The following is a 24,273-nucleotide window of genomic DNA, read 5'->3' on the forward strand; positions in this document are numbered from 1 at the left end:
GCTCAATACATTATTTGTTGAATGAATATTGAATCAACAGTACATTTCTTGATCTCAGAATTTGTATCCTATTTGTAACTGTGTCTGTCTCACTGCATTGGATATTCGACATTCAATAAATGTATATTGTATTAATTTAAGTTGAACATCTCTACTAACCTAAGTCTTTGGATTCTTCCAACCCTTCTGACATTACAAATTGGAGAAAAGAGACCAACTGGAATATTGAGGTTCATATAACCTAAGTTTAGAGTGTGAACACTAATTTAGAACCTCAAATAATTTTATAGTGAAGAATTGTGAGTAAAAGAAAATTTCAAAGTATATAGCATCTATTTCTACTATTTGTTTTTAGTCTATAAGAAAACTGACTTATACTAGAACTACTTCCTAACATTAATAAAAATACAGTACAATATATTTCTTGCCCACGAATAAATAGAGAATGATAAGAAATCTCTAGCAACAAGAACTTTCATACTTCACTATATGTTAGCAACAATCTAACATCTACTCATAGAGCCCAAGCTATGCAATTAATATGGTCCAAACAAATGTGTCCATGGCCCTGATTATCCTGAAAAATGAAAATTTTCCTCACTGGGAAAGGGGAAAAGATAGCTACAGGGAGAAACTACTATAAGTGCTATGGGGCAACCTAGTATGTAAAGGTTAAAAATAAATGACTGTTTTCTTTGGACAATCTTTCCAGGAACATCAAGGCCATTTGGAACTGAAAGAAGTCATCAGAAAAAAGTTAAATAAAAATAAAATAAACTACAGATTAAAATGAGAAAATTGTAATATGTTGATAAAAGTATGAATATTTAAGTTTTGGTATGGGCCCTTCTGAATAAACTAGAAAAGGTCAGAGGTATTTACCCAAAGTACTTAAGATCTATAAATATATAGCATATTTTGGTGTCCATAACACCTTTTTTTGACTATGTTTTAAGGAAAGATTTTCTGTTGTAATTTTTTGCTCTTTCCAACTTGACTTCCTTTTCTCTACTTTGTCAAGTTAATTTTTATGTCCAAAAAATTTTCAAGAAAAACATTATTGTACATGTTAGCAGTTTCTAGATTTATGTGCTTTTGGTGTCTATGGGCATTTAAAGATAAATTACAAAGCTAAAAAGGTAGAAATAACTTTAGAATGGTACTTAACATGATGGATTTGAAACTTTCTCAGATCTATAGAAAATTGCTCTTAGGTAGCAGTTGCACTGTTATAAGCTAAAATTAATACAAACCCCAGAACTCATGTGAGGGAGGAATAGCGCTCATTGTTCTCAGCCCAGAATTGGGTCTCTTCTCCTGGGCTTTAATCCTAGCACTGTGACTAGGAGTAAGTCATAACCATTTTAACCCCATGGTGCCTCAGTTTCCAAATTTGTTATAAGGAAAAAATACTGACCTACCTTGCTGAGCCTTAGAGATTTAAGGATGAAATATTACTGCTCTTGGAAAATATGAGCTGCAATAATGCTAATTATTATTATAAAAATAAATGCATGTTCATCATATGGTAATTTAGGCAGAATGAGTTTGGGGAAAGGAGACTCTCAGAGGTCTTTTGTGTCAGTTAAATGAGCCCTCTCCTTTTAGTTGGTTCCCTAATAGCAGTCGGCTGAACATAAGATTTGCAAACAGTACAGTGATGACAAGGTTAGGGGAGAGAAGATTAAAAGGAAAAGTCTCAGTTTTATGACTCATCTAGATTATGGTGCAACAGTCTAGCTCACTGCAACACCTTGATACCAAAGACCTGTATGTCCAGAATTCACAAACTATCAAGACAACCTGAAGAGAGTCAGTCCAATCAAATGAGTCAATCCTACGGCTGGTTAGTCACGTCGACATGGCTTATATCAGCATCCCCCCAAAATCTAAGATACATACGAGGCTGAAGAACTTGTTACAACAATTAAAAAAAAATCCTTCTTGCATAACTTCTTACTAATTAGCATTATTATGTCAATCTTTTAATTATACATTCAGTCTTTTCCACATGACAGTGACCGAAAATAGACAGAAGCAGCATATCAAACTGGCACTTGAGGATTTCATGGGTTCCGCCTCACTTAACTTCCCTGCTTCAGCCAAATAAATATTTATCTCATTATCTTTCTTGTGTTGCATGGTAGATATACATAGGGTTTTTTAGACACTAGGATAGAGATAATACTGTTGTCTGGTAGGGTCATCAAACAGGCTGGTCTTGGAACAATAGAGAACTTAAAAGTGGGCAGCAGTTTCAAAGGGCATAGAGGGAAGCTGTCAGACCAAGTTCAATGCGTGAGGGGGTGACTTAAAACATAGTAACCCAAGAATTTTCTCTTAATTAATGGGCAACAGAACAGAAAGAATTGAGGCAGGATTGTATTAAAGAGGCATGGGGGAAATTACAAGAAAATATTTGGTGGATAAACCCATTAGGCAGTAACATAAAGAGAAGACATTTGATTCACCTGTTTCAAGGGGCCATTTTGAAGTTATCTTTAAAAATTGTCTGATTGGAAGCATTTTTTAAAAAATCAATGGCTGAAATCACATGAGAATTGTTTTGCTTCCAGTTTTCTTCCTTGCTAGCTATCCTTTACTGGGTTGCCAGAATGTCCTTTTACCTAAAACACAAATTTATCATGTGACTCCCCAGCTTGAAATCCTTCAACGGCTCCTCTTTCCCTAAAACATAAAGTCCAAACTCCTTAACTGTGATTCCAAGGGACTCTAAAATCTAGCCCCTGCCTCATCACTCAGTAATTGCTGCTTTGGACTATATTTCATTCCCATGACCTTCATGATAAAGTCCAAAGTCCTCAGCATGGAGTCAATGCCTACCTTCCAGCCTCCTAGACTACTGCTTTTCTACTGCAACAGGATTTTCATATTTTTATGCCTTTGCAAGTGTTATTTTCTCTGTGTCTAAAAAGCCCCATCACACCAGTCCATCCTACAGGATTCCATGTTAAAACATCACTTCCCCTGTGAAATTTTTTCTAGCCATCTATTCCACTAATAATCCCTGCCCCTCCATCATCATCGCCACAAAACTAGGAAAAGGTAGTCACTCTCTTCCTACTGCACCTAAACTAATTTGTATGGACCTATATATCACCTTGCATAAATGTTAAGTGGTACATACTTACTTAATTGCCTGCTTCTCCCTCTGGATCAGTGTTCTCCAAACATTTTTGATAACACACAGCTATCAGTAACAAGTATTAATTATGTACCCCAGATATATGTATATTTATTGATATAAAAATTGTACATATGTACTGCTGTACCAACATTTTATGTACATATAAAATATAGAGCTAGAAATAAAAAAGAATGAAATATGAATAGAAGTTCCAATAGTCTAATATATTATTTTGTACAGCCCTCACTGGAGTGCCTGCACCTCTTTTTTTTTTTTTTTAACATCTTTATTGGGATATAATTGCTTTACAATGGTGTGTTAGTTTCTGCTTTATAACAAACTGAATCAGTCATACATAAACATATGTTCCCATATGTCTTCCCTCTTGCGTCTCCCTCCCTCCCACCCTCCCTATCCCACCCCTCCAGGCTGTCACAAAGCACCAAGCCAATATCCCTGTGCCATGCGGCTGCTCCCCACTAGCTATCTACCTTACTACGTTTGTTAGTGTGTATATGCCCATGACTCTCTCTCGCCCTGTCACAGCTCACCCTTCCCCCTCCCCATAACCTCAAGTCCGTTCTCTAGGAGGTCTGCGTCTTTATTCCTGCTTTACCCCTAGGTTCTTCATGACATTTTTTTTTCTTAAATTCCATATATATGTGTTAGCATACGGTATTTGTCTTTTTCTTTCTGACTTACTTCACTCTGTATGACAGACTCTAGGTCTATCCACCTCATTACAAATAGCTCAATTTTGTTTCTTTTTATGGCTGAGTAACATTCCATTGTATATATGTGCCACATCTTCTTTATCCATTCATCCGATGATGGGCACTTAGGTTGTTTCCATCTCCGGGCTATTGTAAATAGAGCTGCAATGAACATTTTGGTACATGACTCTTTTTGAATTTTGGTTTTCTCAGGGTATATGCCCAGTAGTGGGATTGCTGGGTCATATGGTGGTTCTATTTGTAGTTTTTTAAGGAACCTCCATACTGTTCTCCATAGTGGCTGAACCAATTCACATTCCCACCAGCAGTGCAAGAGTGTTCCCTTTTCTCCACACCCTCTTCAGCATTTATTGTTTCTAGATTTTTTGATGATGGCCATTCTGACTGGTGTGAGAGGCACCTCTTTTTGAATTAGCTTCTAATAACAAGAATGATAATAAAATGTTTTGATGTATATATTACATGAATTCAACAAATGTTAATAAATGCCAAGTCTATGTCATATACTGATCTAAATGTCAGAGATACAGCAATGAGTAAGACAGATTCCTGTTCTTGAACTTAAATGCTGGAGGGAGGGGTGAAGAAGAAACAAGATAATTGCATAACTTGAGTGTAAACAACTTGAAGAGATGATGTGTGGTATAGTAAGAAATAACAGGTTTTAGAATTAGGAAGACATGGTTCAAATTCATGGTTGACTCTTTACAAGTTCCATGACTCTTTACAAGTTCCATGACCTTAGGCAAATAACTTGTTTACTTTGAATTTGTTTCCTGTAAAATGAGGATAAGTCCCTTCTCAATAGCATGCTTTAGGGTTTAGAAAGCTAATGGTTAAAGCTTCTGGCATAAATGCCTAATTAGTATAATACTTTTATACAGACTTTGCTGTTCCCAACAACTCCCCCTTCACTGCTAACACTTCCCTTCCAAAATGTGCATTCCACCTGGGAGACCATTCCTCTGTTTAAGCTATGTGCATCTCAAGGTCAGAAAACATGCCATTTTGTGCCACTGTGCTTGGACCATAGTGCACATTCTTTAAATGCTTGTCAAATGAATGAATAATGAAATGTGTTTAATCAATCATTAATGGAAAACCAATCCAGCCATTTCCCCATCCACCCTCCTAAACATTGGTTGTAAGTCATGCTGATGTCCCTTAAAATTAGGCTGAAGTACTTTTAAAAAAGGAGATTTTAGGATTTTTGACTTGTGTCTTTCTAAAATAGGTATCGTCTCAAGAGTTGTTTTGTAGTGACCACTCCATAAACCAGATGCATCGTGAAACACCGAAGTTAAACACTTTCGCTTTCTGAACATTACTATTGACCTTTCCTTTATACACTGAATTCTCTCTCTTTCAGAAACACAGGTCTTCTTCAATAATCAAGTGATTGTTCATAGTTTAATGGATAATTGCCAGTGGGGCAGAGAGGGCCCAGTACATGGGTCATAGAGAATGTCTAATGTGTAAGTAGATATTCTGCTTCCCTTGTTCTCCTATTTCCTTTGCATTTCTCCCTTTTTCTTTCTTGTCGTGTATTTTAGGTAGCATGTAACTGGATATCTTCAAAACTGAAGTGGTGAAAGTGTAAAACAATAGCAGAGACTTCCAAATACTTACCTAAATCAGAACCCTAATTAGTGGCCTAATAACAAAGAACCTGTTAGTTCCTACTTAGGGTGGGAGTTGCTATTTCTCTGAGCACATGTGTAAAGTGGGCTTTTGCTAATCCTCTTCAACTATCTCATTTCCTCAAAATAAATGCAAGTTAGTGCTTGCTAAAGAAGAACAGGTCAGAATTATCTATAACATTATGATTTTAAGGTATAACTGTCACAATATCAATCCATTTTCCATTTTAGATCTTGGAAACTTTAATGTTTCAATTAAACTTTTTATTTTGAGATAATAATGAATTTACATTCAGTTGTAAGAAATAATACTGAGGGATTCCATACCTTTTACTCACTTTCCTCCAATAGTATAGTTTTTTTAATTGATAATATTCTTTACAACAAAATGTAGTTTAATAAAGTTTCAAAGGACATTACTACACTTGATAGCTTACTTTAGGTCATTATGAATGTTTAATAACAATTTTGAAAGGGTATAGCATGAGAAGAATAAGAGCCCGATATCTTCTGGTCTTCTCTCATTCATATACTCATGTTGTTCTGCTTCTTACCCCCTGATGATCTTTATGCCATTGCTTACGCTGCAGCCACTATCATGTTCATACCTCCTCACACCTCTTCCAAATACTGTGTCCTCTTCAGGGTCTAGACTAATTTTTTTCCACTGATTTAACAGAACTTATTAATTATATCCCAATTTTAGCCAAATCAAATCTCTTTAGGAGTAGGCAGAGTAAAATTTATAAATGACTAAAAAGCATGCTGAATGACCAAAAGCATGTATCTAAGTCAGCTCAGGCTGCCATAACAAAACACTATAGACTGGGTGACTTCAACAACATAATTTATTTTCTCACAGTTCTGGAGGCTGAATATCTGAGATCAGGGTGCCAGTATGGTTGGATTCTGGTACAGTCTCTCTTCCATATTTGCAGGCAGTTGCCTTCTTGCTATGTGCTAACATGACCTTTCCTCCACGAGTGTGAGTGGCAAGAGATCTCTCTCGCTCTCTCATCATAATGGTGTCTTCTTATAAGGACACCAATCCTTCATATTAGGACTCCACCCTTATGACCTCATTTAACCTTAATTACCTCCTAAAAAACATCTCCAAATATAGTCACATTAGGCATTAAGTCTTCAACATATGAATTTTGGGGGGGGGGTGGGGCATAGTTCAGTCCATAGCAGTATGTTTCTGGTTTGAAAACTAATCATGTACTACCTATTAACATCTTTTTTTTAGGCATATTTTAAAAAAGTAACTCATTATTTTTCCCATTACAAGAAAACTAATGTTCCTATAACTTTGAAACAAATATGTAAAATGAAGCTACACAAAAAGAAAAAAACAAAAACAATAATAATTCCACTGCCCAAATCGATCAACTGCTAACACCTTGCTGTATATATTCACAGGCATTTTTTATTGTATACATTTGAAGTACGGTTTCTACTGAATGCGAATCACTTTTGCACCATCATAATGTCAAAAAAATCATAAGTCTAACCAGTAGAACTCAGGACTGTCTGTACAAATATCTACAAATGCCAGCAATGTAGAAAGTATCTATCCCGCCAATTCTAAAATTATTGTTTTTAAATATTTGACAATTGTGTAGGCCAAAAAGTATTTTCTCATTTTAATTTCCATAGTATTGATTACTACTATAATTAAACATCTTTTTTCATACCCTATTGACAGTTCATATATTGTGTTTTGAACTTCCCTGTTCATATCCTTTGCTCACTTAAAAAAATTAACGTGCTTGTCCTTTCTTTTATTGTTTTGTTATACAGTAATTTCTTGAATTGCTACTGGTATTTTTACCAAGCATTAATTTTTTTTTAAATTAATTTATCTTTATTGAAGTATAGTTGATTTACAATATTATATTTGTTTCAGATGTACAATGTACTGATTTAAACTTTTATAGATGATACTCCATTCAAAGTTATCATAAAATATTGTCTATATTCCCTACGTTGTACAATATATCCTGATAGATTATTTATTTTATACATAATAGTTTGTACCTTTTAATTCCCTACCCACTTCCTTCTCCCCACTGGTCACCACTAGTTTGTTCTCTATATCTGTGAGTCTGTTTCTGTTTTCTCACCAAGCATTTTGGGGGAACAAAACCTTCATTTCCTGACTAAATAATGATGTCACTAATAAAATGTTTTCAGTTCTTCTGTGACCTAAAAGATGGTCTCATTCTGTCTTGTTTACCCAGCATCAAGTTCATTTATGGAGATTCTAGTTTAAATAGGTGAATATCGAAAGTCTCATTGCATCCTGTCTTCTATTCTAAAGCCACCGCTTGTGTAGCAAACTCAAACTATTTCATTAGAAAACTTATTTCACATCATAAAAAATATTTTCCACTGAATTTGCTAACATTGTTTAGAAACTAATTTATGATGTAATCTCACTGGAAGCTTTTAAGTATTCCTTGTAGACAAAAATGCAAATTTTTATAAGTAACACGTCTTAATATAACCTGATTTATGAAGTAAGTAAAAGTGAGTTAAACAGAATTTATTTTATATATAAAGTAATAGATATTTTTCTTAAAATGGAATTGCAAGTTAGGGGTAAAATAAAAAGTAACTTAGTGGCCTTTAGTCACTCAATTTATAAAACAGCTCAACAATATTTCTATGTGTTTCAAATGTCTTAGTTTGGTTCTTGAGACTTACAAATATATCAGTCACTTTACTATGCGTATCCTGGTAACAGCATTCAGTTGATCCATGTAATATATCTTTTAATAAATTGCTCTTAACACTCTCAGGATAATATTTTCAAATTAATCACAAGCATAAGAAATTCCATGATCAACAAATACTTAGAAATTATAATACTGCAAATATAATGGTACACACTAAGGTTTGTGATCAGTGAGAACTCCCAATCTGGCATAAATAGATTTGGATACTAATTCTAGTATGCCATAAATTTAGTACCTAGATTACTAGACATCTATCTTCCTTCTGCAAGCCTCAGGTTCCTCATGTATAAAATTAGTTGAGTTTGTTTAGATGATCACTGTGGTGGTTTGTTTTATGTGTCAGTTTCTCTAGACTATAGTACTCACTTATTTAATCAAACATTAATCTCAGTCTCACTATGAAAGTATTTTTCAGATGTGGTTAACATCTATAATCAGTTGACTTTAAATGAGATTACCCTCTATAATGTGGATGATCTCATCTAATCAGTGGAAGACCTTAAGAACAAAAACTGAGGTTTCCCAGAGAAGGAGAGATTCTGCCTCAAGACTGCAGCATCAATTCCAGCCTGAGTTTTCAGCCTCAGGCCTGACTTACAGACTGGGGACTTGCAAGCCTCCACAATTACATAAGTTAATTTCTTTAAAAAAAATCCTTAAAATAAAGCACTCTTCCTTCCTCCTTCCTTTCTTCCCTTCTTCCTTTCCTCTTTTGATATAGCTGTAGCTATAGATACAGACATCCTACATATATCATATATATGTATACACACACACACATACATATATACATTATATGTGTGTATATATATATATCTCCTATTGGCTCTGTTTCTCTGGAGAACCCTGACTGATATAATCACTAATACCACCTTTAGTACCAGCATTTCATGATTCTATCAAAATGAATTAAGAAGACCATCACAACTGCTTGTTTATGGGAGGCAAATAATTAAAAAGTCACTTCTCATTAGTCCACCAAGCTAGAAAAAATATACCTAATGAGGTTAGTTTTCTTAAGAGAAAAAGTGTGTGTGTGTGTGTGTGTGTGTGTGTGTGTGTGTGTGTCTGTGTAGAGATAGATAGTGTTTGTTTGTGTGGAGAGACAGAGCTGCGTTACACAACCTTTTAAGGATTATTTCTTGCATCTTCATTGTTGAACATAAATTGAGCTTTGAGGGAAGATGTCAAAGTGACAGCACTGGACACTGAAGTTCTCTATCAGTGGCTGTCTAGTGAGATAAGACGAAGAGAGTGCACATTTCTCATGCTAGGCACTGCACAGCCATAAATCTCTCAATACCTAAGCCACTCCTGAAAAATAATGGATTAGTCATTGTTGAGTACAGGGTCTGACTCAATATTAATATACTAATAATATTATTGAATGTGGTCAAACTCACATTCCCATAAAAGCCATACTAACTATCCTAATTTGGATCATGTGCACAAATATCTAATCACCATTTAGCAGAAATGAAATCAGCATAGTTGGATTAGTAGAGTAGTCAATATAGAAGTACAAAAGGCACTTGGATAATATGATGCACATTCCTCTCTGCAACCTCTACACATAATAGGAAGGAATGTCTGAAAGACTCCTTTCTGTTAAAGGGCTTCTGATTTGGTGTTATCAAAGGTGTTAAAGACAGCCAGCCAAAGACTACCAGGAACACAGTGGTAGCCAAAATTAGGTTTATTAGGCTTGCCACAGCAAAGGAGAATACACACTGGAGGAATGTGGGGTGTCTTAAAAGGAGGGAGCTGGGGAGGAGGACTTAGGGGATTTTGGAAGCTGAAGTTAGTAATAGGACGGTTTGGGCAGTAATTGGACCAAATCTATCAACTAAGGAGTAGTTGGAACAGTCAGTGAACTTATCTTTACAACACATGTATCTGTGCAGAGTTACAGGTTGTTCATGTTATATCAGTCTGTCTGTGGTCTTCTCTAGGAAGTTTGGGTCTAAAGGAGCTGATGTTAGAGCTTCATTAGTTTGTGATTATGGTCTGGTTTGGTACAGTATTTTTTATAAGTCATCATATAGTTTTTTAGGTGTGGTTTCTCTTCCATTTCTTAGTTCCCCCTCACAGCCTAGTGACCAGCAGGACCATTTTCCATTTTAATGTCCCTCAGCCACCCCCCCACCCCATCCCAGTCATTCTTCAACCTAAGCTAAAGGATAGACCGTTATCTTCTGGACACTTGATCAATCCAGATCTGTACCACTATTTGATGGGCCACGATGATGTAACATGTTTTTGACGGTAGTTGTTTTGATCTCTTATGTGTTGGATGGTCAATTGTTGTATCATCAGGCATGACAGTGGCAGCACAACAGTATTTAAAACTCTGGAATTCACATATCTGGTCACTGCAACACAGACAAACACCAAGATAGGGATTATTATTAGTTTGGAAAGTACTTCAACACCACAATCCTAGACGTCCAAATACAGGCCATGAAAATATGTCCAGAATCTATTTAAATTTTCCTTAGATAAACAAGTAGCTTTTTTTCTTTCACTTGGATATGTATTGCTCAACTTTTCCAGTTCAACTCTCCAGAATTACTATGTCTGAACAAAATCTGTGATGCTGAATTAAGAGATGTCATATTTGAAAAGAAGAGAAACAACTGTAAAACTTATCTAAAAAGTTCTGGCTGAATATTTTACTGTGCCCAGTTTCTAATTCTTATTTCAATACCAGTTTAAAATTCTTGTTTTTTTTGTTTTGTTTTTTCTGAGATCCAGTGTCACTGAGTGCATATTTACTGGCAGGTCAAAACAAACAATATTGGAACAAATTAGATGTAAAATGTTTGTAGAAGAAAGCAGATTTACTGTAGACTCCAGGATTTCCTAGACCTGGTTTACTAGCCATGTAAACTTGGGGAAGTTTTTTCTGTTTTTTTAAAAACACCTCTATATCTCAGTTTCCTCATCTGTAAAATGGAAAGATAAATAGTACCTACATCAAAGGGTTGTGATGGAGATTAAATGAGTTTGTAAAGTACTTTGGTCAGTGACTGGTACAAAGTAGGCACATTAAGAATATTTGTTAAATAATTAAAAAAAAATACAACAAATATGTCATTTTACCATAAGTCTTTTCCATCTGGTCCCAAAGGGGGGGAAAAAATGGAAAATCAAGGGTTCTCTAATTTTGTATTTATATTTTTTGTATTGAGGTAACATTTGTTTCCTCAATTTTAATGGATATTAAAATTACCTGAGAAGATATTTAAATATTCCTAAGCATCAGTTCAGACCTACTAAATCAGATTCTCCGGGAGTGGAGCCCAGAAATCTGCATTTTAAACAAGCATCTTGGGTGGCCTCTGTACCTTCTTTGGTAAGAACTGTGATACAGCCTTGTCTGGCAAAAGGGATCCATATTAAGATTATCACAAATATCTAGATTTCTGAATATCATGCTGTTTTCCCTTATTAACTAAAGAGTAACTGAAAAAAAGAAATTGACCACATTCAATAATGATCCAAAAAAATGAGCAAAATTATTTATAAATCTAAAACCAAAAATTGTGCCTTAAAGAAAAGGTGCATATTATGTCATGTCATAACCATAATATTAATTTAATTTTCTTGCATTCATTCCATAGACACTTATTGAGTGTTTGCTCTGTGCTAGGCACTGTGCTCAATGGAGATTAAGATAGGACATAGTCCCAGCCCTTACAAAATTCATCCATAGTGATAGCTATGAATAATGTTGATTCCTACCTGTGATGACTGGGCTAAGGAGTGCCCAGATAGCAGGTAAAACATTATTTCTGGGTGTGTCTATGACGGTGTCTTCAAAAGAGATTAATTCATATTTGAATCTGTAAACCTAGAAGATGCCCTCAACAATGCAAATGTTCATCATCCAATCCCTTGAGGGCCTGAGCAGAACAAAAAGGCAGAAGCAGGGAGAATTTGCTCGCTTGCTGGAGCTGGGACAACTATCTCTTACCTTTGGAAATCAGAGCTTCCGGTTCTCAGACTTTCCAGCTTGGACCAGGATTTAATAATTCTTGGGCCTTTAGACTCAGATTGAGATTTACACCATGCACTCCTCTGGTACTCAGGCTTTTGGATGTGGACTGGAACTACACTATTCAGCTTGCAGATGACAGGACTTCTCATCTTCCGTAATCATGTGAGTCAATCCCTCATAATAAATCTCTTTGCACCTGGATATATGCTACTGGTTCTGTTTTTCTGGAGAACGTTGACTAATATACTACCATCTAGTAGATATATCATCAATGAAGATGATAAAATGTACTATATAAAAGCCTTTTCAACTTTTGTTTAAGTTGTGTCTTTCATTCAGTAATCACATTTTGCATTTACTGAAGCACTCCCTAAACCCTTCTCATCATCTTCCTGTCATTGAGTCCAGACACTCCTGAATTTGACCAAAAACAAAACAAAACATGCTATAAAAGGTATATATTCAAAACAAACCCCCAAAACCTATCCTTTACTAATCTGATCTCTTCCCTACTCCTTTCTTGTGTTCTTCCAAAGGTATTCTACGTCTATACCTGTATTTATATTTCTGTGCATATGTCTTTCACACAATAGTAATATACTACACATACTATTCGGTATATCTCTTCTATTCCTTTAATACTGTATCTTGATGATTCTCCCATTCAGTCTTGACAGATAGCCTTGATTTTTACTGATGGTGTCATAATATCCCATTATATAGATGCACAATAATTTATTAAACAATTTTCTACTAATAAACATTTAGTTTGTTTTAAATTTTTTGCTATTGCAAATGAAGATACAATGAATATCTTACTGTATAGATATACAAGTGTGCATGAAGAATAAATTCTTCAAAGTAGAATTGCTGGGTGAAAGGATATCTGCATTTGAAATTTGGATATAATTTGTCAAATTGCCCTTTAAAAAATTCATTCCAGTTTACCGTCCTACCAAATATATGAGTGTCAGACACTGTTACTATGCCAATCTGAAGGTGAAAATATCTATTTCTTTGAAGTTTGAATTTGCATTTATTTGTAATGAGTGAAGTTGAGTATATTTTCACATCTTTCAAAGAGATTCCTCGCTGAAATAAAAATAAGGAAATTCTTATTCCTCTTCTGTGAAGTCTGCCTTTGTGATCTTTGTTTAGTTTCTATCAGATTATTGTTCTTTTTCCTATTGATTTGTTCTTTATATATTACTAAAAAATCTTTTTCATATGTCACAAATATTTTATTTCTAGTATATTACTTGCTTTATATTTTGTTTTTGATGCTTTATCTTGTAGAAAATTCTATTACATGCATTCAAATTTGCATGTTTCATTTCCTGTGGTTTCTGTATTCTGTCATGTTTTCAAAGTCCTTCCCTGTATCAAGATTATTTTTTAAACTATACCATACTTCCTCCTAGTACTTTTTATGGCTTCATTTTAATATTAAAAATTTTTTTGATCTATCAATTTGTAATGTCACCTTTATTGTATACTAAATTTCCGTATGTACTTGGGTCTATTTCTGGCCTCTCTAGTCTGTTCCATTAATCTGTCTCTCGAGATTTATGTGTGTCTTGTTCTATAATTACCATAGCTATATAATATGTGATTGTATCTGGTAGTGGTAGGCTCCCCTCATTCATCCTCTTTTTCAGAAGTTTCCTAGCTCTTTTTACACATTTATTTCTCCATATATAATTTTGAGTCAGCACATTTAGTTTAAAAAATTATTTTGGAATTTCGTTGGAAATTTATAGATTTATTTTGTAGAGCACTGACATCTTTAAAAATCTTTTTAGCCAAGAATAGTGTGCTCTCCCATTCATTCAATTCTGTTAAGTCTGTCAGTGACAAAGTGACCAGCAAAAAGCCTTATTGAGACGCTGATGTGGGGCCTTTGAGTAGGCTCATTCACTAGGTAAATGACCAATTCTAACCAAGAAACCAGCCCAACATTATGTGCATTTCATATTTGGGCTTAGCCAAATCTTAAATGACTATAAACCATGGATATGTTAAATTTGTGAATGCTTAGAGTCTATTGTAAAGTTTGTCGTACATTTTCTTTTTTGTCCAGGAAAGTTACTAAATCATAAATATATACAGTGAATCATAATAAATATGTACAGTGAAACAATTCACATTGCTTGCAATGTGTGAACATTATTTCAAATTTCATTGTCAAATACCACCAATAAAGGCCCCCCCAAATTAGCTTTATAGGTGTCTCTGCCAGTTAATTAGTAATTGTTAATGAATCATATCACAGTTAATGAATTATATTCACAGTAGGTGAATGAATGATGTGTTAGCTGGCTTTCTCTTTGGACTTAATACTCAAATTGACATTGTGGTCAATTCAACACATGACTTCCATTGATGGCTATTGTCTTACAGGTGACAGCTGATGAAACGGTTGCCATAATCTATTTCACCTTCCTTTTCCATCTGTTAGAGCACACACTATCACAATATGCCATGGGATTAAATTTGCCCCAAATGTACTCTTGTCATATTGAGAACACTTTTCCTCTTGATGTCCTTTAACTTGTTTCTGAGAAAGTACAGTGTTCGTCCAGAATGTTCTCCGTAAAACTGCCACATTTTGCATTTAAAAATGCAAACAGAAGCAAGACTTTCCTTCTTTAAAATTCTTCACTGCTTTCCTTTCCTCATCCTGACAAATTCCAAATTCCTTATCATGGATTACAAGTTCCTTCAAGATCTGGCTCCTACTTGCTTTTCCAGCCTCATTTTTTACCACTCCAGCAATGCAAACTATTTTCAATTCCTTAATTTACTATGTTCTCATTCACTTCCAGGGGAGTGCTGGTAAATTAGCTGGGGGTGGGGGTGGGGTGGAGTAAGGACCTAGGAAGGGAAGGCCCTGATTTGTAGCATTTGCTGATCTCTGCAAGATAACTACTTTCATGTTTCAAGCTACAGACAGCTTAATAATTGGCTTGAAAAATTCCACCAGCACACTAGTGTTTCTCTGCCTAGAATACATATTCCTCCCAGCCCCAGTGTCTTGTAGTCATCCTTCAGGTCTCAGTTTTTATATCATTTAGATTCCTGCAGAAAGTCATCTCTGATTATTTCATGAGTGGATGAGAGGCCCATCCTATCTGTTTGTTCTTATAGCACCTCTGCTCCTCTTTCTCACCTTTATAATCTTAAGTTACAATTGTCTATTTACTCTTACGTATCCCTCAATTGCCTGAAAGCTTAATGAGGGCAGAGAGTACTATATTCCTAGCACCTCATTCAGAGTTCCTGGCATATAGTAACTGGTCAATGAATACTTGTTCAATTAATGAGTGAGAATTTATTCATAAATGTTTATCTTAAATTTATATTATTTCATTACACTATGACAGAAAAGAAATCAGTAATAGTAATAAAATGGAATTTAATATTCTAATTGTTAAAAATGAAAATAATGTAAAAACAAACATTATCAAAGAATAAGTGTGTTCTTATTATGAGTAAAAAACATGGTTGTAGGTGTGTTATTTAAAAGTTATTTTAGGAATCCACTAGAATAAGGGCATCCCAGGTACTGAATAGTTAGTTAATATTAACAGGTTGCCCTAAGGTTTCTGATCAATATAAGTAGTGAGCACATAATTGACGCTTGAGAAATTTGTGTTGAATAGAATTACTGAAACTGCAGAACCGATGCTTCCTTCAAGTGAAGAGGGTACTGGGCTGGTGGTATCCTTTCTCCAGGGGCATCCCAATGAACCAGTTTTGCTTTATTGTACAATATAAGGTCCAGGGATATATGATTAGAATAAGAAGACTCAAGGACTGAGAAATCACAGCTGCTCACAAGCCAACTAGAGTTAGTTTATGTGAGGAGTGAGCAGTAATCAAGGGCTAGTGTGTGTGAAGAGCCCAGTGAGCTTTCTCTTAGACAGTTAAAGCCATGACGATGGAAAAAATGTGACTCAGCTGAGCTAAAAGAAAGCTCTGCTTTTTCACAAGGACTCAGAAGATCCTGCCACTGTGGTCTGTCTACTTAAACCTGGATGATCAGGAGCCTCTGGATGATGGCCATGACTAAGTACAGAATTGTTAGACCTTGAAAGTCACAGAAAATGTTGCTTGGATAATATTTTTGCTAATATCTTGCTAATACTCTGCTGTGGATGGAAAATCAAGTTACTCCTATTTTAGTCTTTATATCTTCAGCTAGTCCCCGGTGAATTGAGAATAAATAGTAGAAAATCATCGATCTGTGGTCCTTTGTGCTAGAACATGATGCAGCAGTTCACAGGAAATGCCAGTTCATAGAGTAAACTGAGAGATATATTACTGGGCTTTTAGCACCTTTTCTTAGTACCCATCCAAACAGAGTGTTCTCAATGTGAAATGCTGACCTTTGCACCTTTGACTTTTCATCACACAGCAGGTAACATCCTTTAGTCTCTGGGTCCACAACATTTGCAGAATTAATGTTGAGATATATGCTGGTGAGGATCAGGACTTGGAGAGTGCAACCCATGTCCTTCAATGCTTCTTGGTTTTTCTTGCTGTCATCCTTACTTTCAATATTGTGCGCCGACGACTTCATTGCTGTTTCCATGAGCCTATGTGCAAAAATCTAGAGCAGCAATAGAAGTTTAGGGAATCAGGTGGAGAATATGAAAGGTCAGGCACTGCCACCCCCAGAAGGCCCTCTCCAGTATCCAAATGGTTGGATTTGGATACAGTTGCCAAAGTAGGGGAGACCCTGGGAGAGAAGATGATACTTAACTTTCTGTCTGACTGTCCAGGGAGCGTCAGAGAGAACTGGGACCCTTGTAGATAAAGAGATGGAGATCTCCAGCAAGTTTACTCTTTTCTAGGTATTTTTAAGTCCCCTGGGTCAGCCGTGGGCAGCAGTGAGGCAAACAGATGTTCCCTGCATTTGCTCCCTGGTCCTTGAGGCAGCCACAAGTAGGCATTGCGTGAGAATTGGTAGGCAGTGACCTAAAAGAAGCTCACTGTTACCTGGGGAGTGGCCCACCACAGAAAGTTTAAGGGCACTGATTCTAAGACAGGACAGATCACAGCAACTCAGCTAAACCTTGTTTTCTGCCTCTTTTTGCTATCCCAAGAATTCTACTAGCAGGATGCCAGGAAAAATAACATACACAGTTCTCAGCTTTCCCCTTTACTTACCATGAACCTATTATGCACGATGCATTAATAATTGGGCTTTCTTATACAGGAATCACTTCTCCTGCTCTGTCTGGGTTCCGTCTAAAGGCTATACGCAGTGACACATCTTCTGTTTTTGTCGTATCTTCATGTACCCAGTTGAAAGGTTAACTATTTGAAGAAGATTAATGGATGCAACATCTTTCTCTTTGCCCTTTCCATTGATATCTATGTTTTGTTTATGCAGTCACCATGCAACCAAGCCCCAGATATCTACTTATTTGCAAGCCATTTGTTTCTTTGTGACTCAGGAAAATGTGTTTTCGTAAACTTGCTGCTGAATTAGCCAAACAGTAGTGTGAAAGGGAGAGAAGGAAATGAATACATGAAGTAGCAAACACAAGAAATAATTGGGAGATAGATGGAATGGAAATAGAAGAAAAAGCAAGTACTTCAGAGTTAAATGGTAGGATCATGAAAATAATAATCATTTATATAAATAATCTTTATTTTCTAAGAAAAGTAAAGCCTTCCTTTTACATAGGTAATATTAGTAATGTCAGTAAAGAGGAAGAAAAGGGATTAATGGTTCAATATTTTCTAGGCATAAGTACCTGGAAGTAAAGTACTTTTTTGGGGTTTTTTTTTGGGGGGGGAGAGTGTCAGAGAAAGGAAAACCAAGGTGAGGATGCAAAAAAAAATTAAATAAAAGATGAGTATTATTTGGGATTTAAAAGGTCAAACTCAGTATTCAACTTACCTGAAGCTTCATTCTGAGAGTCAGTTACATGTGGTACAAAACAGACATCTTGTTCCCTGATCATTTTATTAGTTCTCATTCATCAGCATCACAGAAAACCTAACTAAATTAGAAATTAAATCAGTAAGAAAAAGCTGGTGTCTTTTTTCAAGTGACTTCATGTCTATTTTTAAGTAACTTATTCCAAAACACAGGAATATTATTGTGTCGAAATAAGCAGCCTGTGTAACAGAAGAAAACATTTAAATTATTTTGAATAAGAAAAAAATCTCAAATGGTCTTGGCAAGAAAGTGATGCTTATTTCAGGTTATTTTTCTTTAAGCTTAATTTTTTTTTTAATCTAGCAAATAAAAGAATTTTGAAGGTTAAGCTTTAAAGTTCTACCATCTTCAAACCTGAAAATCTGCTTTTAGGAACTAGCATAACTTCACATCTTGATTTTACACAGATCTTCCCTTTCTAATTTCAAGCAGAACTTGCTGGCATTTTTTTCTTTTGGAATAGTTTATGATCTCTGACATTGAGCTACCATGCTATTAGAAAGAAGTCATATTTCCCAAATTACCTTGGAATATTCTATGGCTAGAATTTTTAAAAATGGAATATCTTGACCAGAACCTGAGTTAATGTTTGACTTTAGTGTTTAAATAAGTATATTGTCCTGTTCTGTGTTGGAGTAATCACCTGGAAGGTTGAAGAAACTGGCAGTAATTTCAAAGTCAGAGGGAACAAAATAAAGGCCTGCTGGAGATGGAGGCTCTTTCCCTTCCTTGGAGAATAAGAAATGGGTGAACCACTGGATGAAGGAATGAAATGGAAAGAACAATTTACAATCATTAGGACAAAAAATTTTGCAAATGTAGACTCCCTGGTACCAAAATGTGCTAGGGAGTGTGAAGTGGGGAATGAGATTTCTCAGTAATACTCAAGGTCCCTGTGGGATAGTGCAGTTAGTGTGGGTGATGTAATGCTTGATATAAAAGATGGGGCAAGTGACTGGTATTTGGTTCCTTGACCTGCATTTTAAGAGCATTCCAGGCAGAAACATGCATAGGCACTGAAAGTGACCAAAAAATATAGCACTTTCTCCAATCTGTGTCTTCAAATCAATTTGGCCTCAGTTTCCATGGCAGCTTACCAAACAATAATTTTAGCCTCATTCAATTTCTAGAAAAATAGTCACTTTGTCTAGTTACATTACAAAATGAAGAAATTAGCGATCCAGTTTAAAAGGGGAATAGATTACTTTGGGGAATTGGTAATGGGATTTTTATCATTGGCTTATTCCAATAAATATGGTCTGTTTGTCATCATTGGAGATCTGTGCAGTGAGATTCTGAATGAATCCCCAGTCTCAGGTCTAGAACTTAATGGACAGGTGTTCATTTCAGTACGATAGAAGTGAATTAGAGTTTAAATTCAAATTCTAACAGATGGTATTGTCACAGATATTAAATTACACTATCAATGATAGATATAATTCCCATATTAAACCAGAGATTAGTATTAGGGCAAAATGTACTAAGGTATAGTAAGAGCATACGTGCTAAGGAAGAGAAGTTCTAATTTTTAAGTAAGATTGGGAGAATAAAGAAAGGGCCATGAGTATTTTTCAGAATCACTCAGAAAATTACTTTACAAAATCAGTGTGAGCTGGGTCAAGATAATTATACTAATATTTTAAAAAATTACATTTTGTCCACCCATGTATTACATAAGGAAATTAATACCTTGTTAATTATAAACCATAAATATTAAAATTTGAAAAGAAATTATACAAATGTTCAATAAGCAGAAAATGACTCATACATTAAATGTGTATGCTAGAGTTTACCACTTAATAAATTGCCAAACCATTTTATTGTTTATTATCACAACAGTATTGTTGTTTTCAAAAGTGCTATATTATCAGCACAGTTGTAATGTTTATTTTAGTGTGACATTGTGTAATTTAACTATTTAGTAATAGTTAATCATTTTCACCATGAATCTATTTGCTACACCTTTTAACTTCCTATTTACCTTTCAGCTGTTAAATATATAAAGAACTGTGATTTGGGTACAAATGTAGAAAACATAAAACATTTTCATTCACAGCAAGTTTTAAGTTATGTCCTAATTCAAGATATTCTGGAAGCAACTTAAAATATAATGCTTAGGTCCTTCAAATGACCTTCCATTTAACTCAAAGCAAAGGAACTTTGCAATAAGTAACAGCAAGATTTATTTTATAGCAAGAAGAACCACGATGCCTGCTAAATGTGAGGAAATCATATGGCTTCAACCTTTCCCTCAGATAACTATGTTCACAACACAGATATAGAATGTCTTGTGACAGCTAAGTGTATGGTGGAGATTGGCCCATGTCAAGATACAGAAATGTTTATCTGTTCTCAAAACTACCATAAGTGATTTTCAGATAAGATGCTTTGTCGTTACTTCCAGGTTATTTCAATTCGCTCCTATGTGGAAGCATGTAGAGTAGCAAATACTATTTAGTTATCAGCTTCTGGAAGAACTGTTAGTCAAATTTCATTGCCTCTAAAGTTGAACTGCTGTTAAGATTTAGAAGCACACTTCGGTGTTTAGGTCAACACACTTGGATCCTGCTCTCTCAAGAAGGAAATTTATCTCATCTGCATAGTGTGAGAGTTTAGGGACTAATTCATAGATTTTAATGGTCTTTTCATTTACTGCACTGCATGAGGTGACAGTCACAGTTTGTTTTGTTCTGTCTAAATTTGATTTTATATCATCTTCACATATGGCACTTCAGCATTATCACCACTGGGCTTTCCCCATAGGAGCTGTATACTCTTGTTCTACAGCTCCTGATGTGACAGGGTACATAGAGAATGGCTCTGGATAACTGAGCCTGTCAAGAAAGGATAGATAGAGAGGAAAATGCATGTGTCATTTCTTTGTCATTCAGCTGCACCATAAAGCTACTTTCAAAATGTGACTAGTTATTTTGTGAAGATAAGAGTTTCCGGCTAAAGCTCTATGAATGAAATGGTTGCATCTCAATCTCACATAAATATAAGTATGCACTTGATTCTTAGTAATATGGCACTGGCTCATCTAAATGCCCAGCAGAGTCTCAGACTACCAACAATCATGTGATAGAACAAAAAGCTCAAGGCTGAGCTTGGAGAAAAGAAATATATGTAAATCATCATCATCATCCTAGTTATGGCATGTATATTTATTATTGTTCACACTGTTTATTGAGTGCTTTCCCTGTCAGGCACTGAACTCAGCCCTGTTCCAAATATAATCTCATTGAATCTTTGCAACAGTTCTGTGAGTTATATTCTATGATTAGTGTCACTTTACTAATGAGGAAAATGAGGGTCAGTGAAGTTAAGTAACTTTCTCAAAGTATATGATTAAATGACAGAGCCAAAATTAGAACCAGACTCCAGACCCCAAGCTATGCCATGCTGTCTCCCATGGTTATGTGTTTTATTTTTCATCTTTCAATTGTAGCCCAAAGACAGAAATAAATGTGTTCTTTTTTAGATTATCTACATGCCCTTTATCCATTCTTTCCATAAGCATAACTATTTCAGGAGTTGACTTTGTCTTGAAGACAGTATGTCAAATTTTATACCCAGATAAAGGTCGCTGAAGTAGTGAGCACGTGCCTATGGATGAATTTGTCTACTGTGAATTGTATATCATCCCAGCACTGTCGTTAGAATGACTATATTTATTATGTGGACTAGGGTGGAAATGAGGAGTGGGTAGTTGTGCTCCAGCACTAAAAATTCAGTACAGAATTTACCTGATAATTCATGAAGTTTCCAAAAGATCCTGTAGCATGCAGTTACATTCACATTCTTGAATATTGCTGACTTCTTCATTTAATTAAGTATCCTATTTTAAAGCCATATAAAATGCATTAATGCTCTATGTATCTTTTGACATATGGCCAATTGTGTATAACACTCTCAATCTGCCAGCTGTGTTTTAGGAAAAAAAATATTTTGTTTTCAGACAGCTTGATAGAAATCCTGAAGTTTGTGAGAAAACAGAACTTCTTAAAAATGTGATTTTTTTTTGAACCACTGGAAACTCTGGGGTGATAATCAAAAAAGAAGAGTCCTTGATTTTACCGTAATAGCAGCCTTGTTGTTTTTCAATAATAACATGTTGCCAAATTGTATTCAGCTTATTTTCCACTGTGACTTCTAGTTAGTCCCTTTACTTTTTGTTTCAGGATCTAACAGAATAAAGAATGCTTCTCTGGTCTGGGCCAGACTGTGCTTTCCTGTGTTAATCACAAAAAAGAAAATTTTAGGATGCACAGAGACTGGTTAAAGGGATTTAGACCCTAAGAAATGTCATGTCTAAAACATAATTAAATGTTATTTTCTGTGTTTTTCTTTCCTCTGCCTTAAGGACAGAATCTTCACTTGCTCAAATTGCTTAGAGCTGGTGATTGGGACAGATGGTGGGCAGGGAAGTGGTTGCTGTTGCCTTTACTCTGAGCCTTGGAGCTCTGGCTCAGAGAGGGTTCTGATCCCCTTTATTACCTCTACCAAGGGAGAGGACAGGAATCTATGATGACATGTATTTCTAATATCTGCCAAGGCTATAATCATATTAGACTAGTGTTTTGCAAACTCTGGATTGCAACCCACTGGTGGATTGTGAAATCAATTTAATGGGTTTGACCAGCATTTTAAAAAGAATTTGGAATTGAATATATTGCACATTTTCAAACTTCTGTTTCAGTTGTGTGTGTGTGTCTCTGTGTGTGTTGGGTCACGATATAAAATGTATTTCTTACTTTCGGATGCAAAATGACAAGTGTGAAAGCTACTGCATTGGACTTCTACCCTTGACATATCAATTATGACATTCTTTTGTTTTATTTCAGAAGAGGCCCTTTTTTCTTCCTGAGTAAATTAGGAGTTCAACAAAAAAGTAGGGTTTCTAAACAAAGGACTTCAAGCAGCCAGTTTGCATATGTTGCTCATTCTTAATCAGTACAGATATACAGCTCTGGTGGTATGCCGTCATCTTTCCATCTTAGTAAAAAGGCATATCTTGCATAAGAAAAGCCATCATAATTGATTAATATTGTCTTTTTGCATGGGGAAAAAACAAATTATATACCAGAAGTCAAGAGATTCAGATCTAAGTGAAAAATTTTCACCAATACTTACAACTGAACACCCATAAAAAGCAAAGCACAGTTTTGACAAGAGAAGGGGGTCAGGAATAGAAAAAGAAATGATACCCAGGCTCTGTTGTCAAAGATATTTATAGTCTAGTGAGAGAGACTTGGAAAGCAATAATTCAACTGAACAACCAATGTGGGATTGTTCAAGTCCTTGGTCTATTGGCTCTCAAATCCATCCCTTGCACTGCCCTGCTCTGCTCTGCATCGTGATGGGCTGACCCCTACAGGTGGCATTTTTAAGGTTCTTTTGTCAACCTGGTTAAGATATCGGAGGACAGGAAGGCGAAGCCGTGATACTCCTCTCCCTCCTTCTTGGTGTCCATGGTGCCAGGTTCCTTTGTAGAAGCCTATGATGGTTCTAGGTTCCTCTGGGGGGGCCCTGACCCCTGGGTTCTGGTTCTGGTTGCATCTGCTCTTCCCTTTGGCCTTATTGTCCAGTTGCTGCAGCAAATTCCTGTTTTTGCTAATTTCCCGATTGCTTCACCATTCTCTTGGCCTCTCAGAGATCTTTCATAAGCTTTGTAACAATTTTCTGCATTAAATTCCCTTTGTTTTGGGTACTCAGAGTTGTTTCTTTTTTCCAGCTTAGACTAATTAATACAAGAGTTTAGAATGAGATATTTGTGCATAATTATCATAACATTAACTGATACTAATTTAATGCTTACATATGTCAGGTATTATTCTAAGTGACTTTTATGTATCAACAGTTCTATTTCACAGATGAGGAAACTGAGGCACAAAGAGGTTACTTAACTTGCCCAAGGTCATATGACTGTTAAAGCATTGCCTTGCCCTGATTTTCAGTTTGAATTTTTTTTTTCAACTGCCCGGTGCTTTAGCTGTAGAAATCTTCTTTTAGGTGCAAGCATTCCTCAAATTTATCACGTATTTTGTAAATTCAAGT

This window comes from Pseudorca crassidens, chromosome X (assembly GCF_039906515.1).
Source record: "Pseudorca crassidens isolate mPseCra1 chromosome X, mPseCra1.hap1, whole genome shotgun sequence".
NCBI lineage: Eukaryota > Metazoa > Chordata > Mammalia > Artiodactyla > Delphinidae > Pseudorca > Pseudorca crassidens.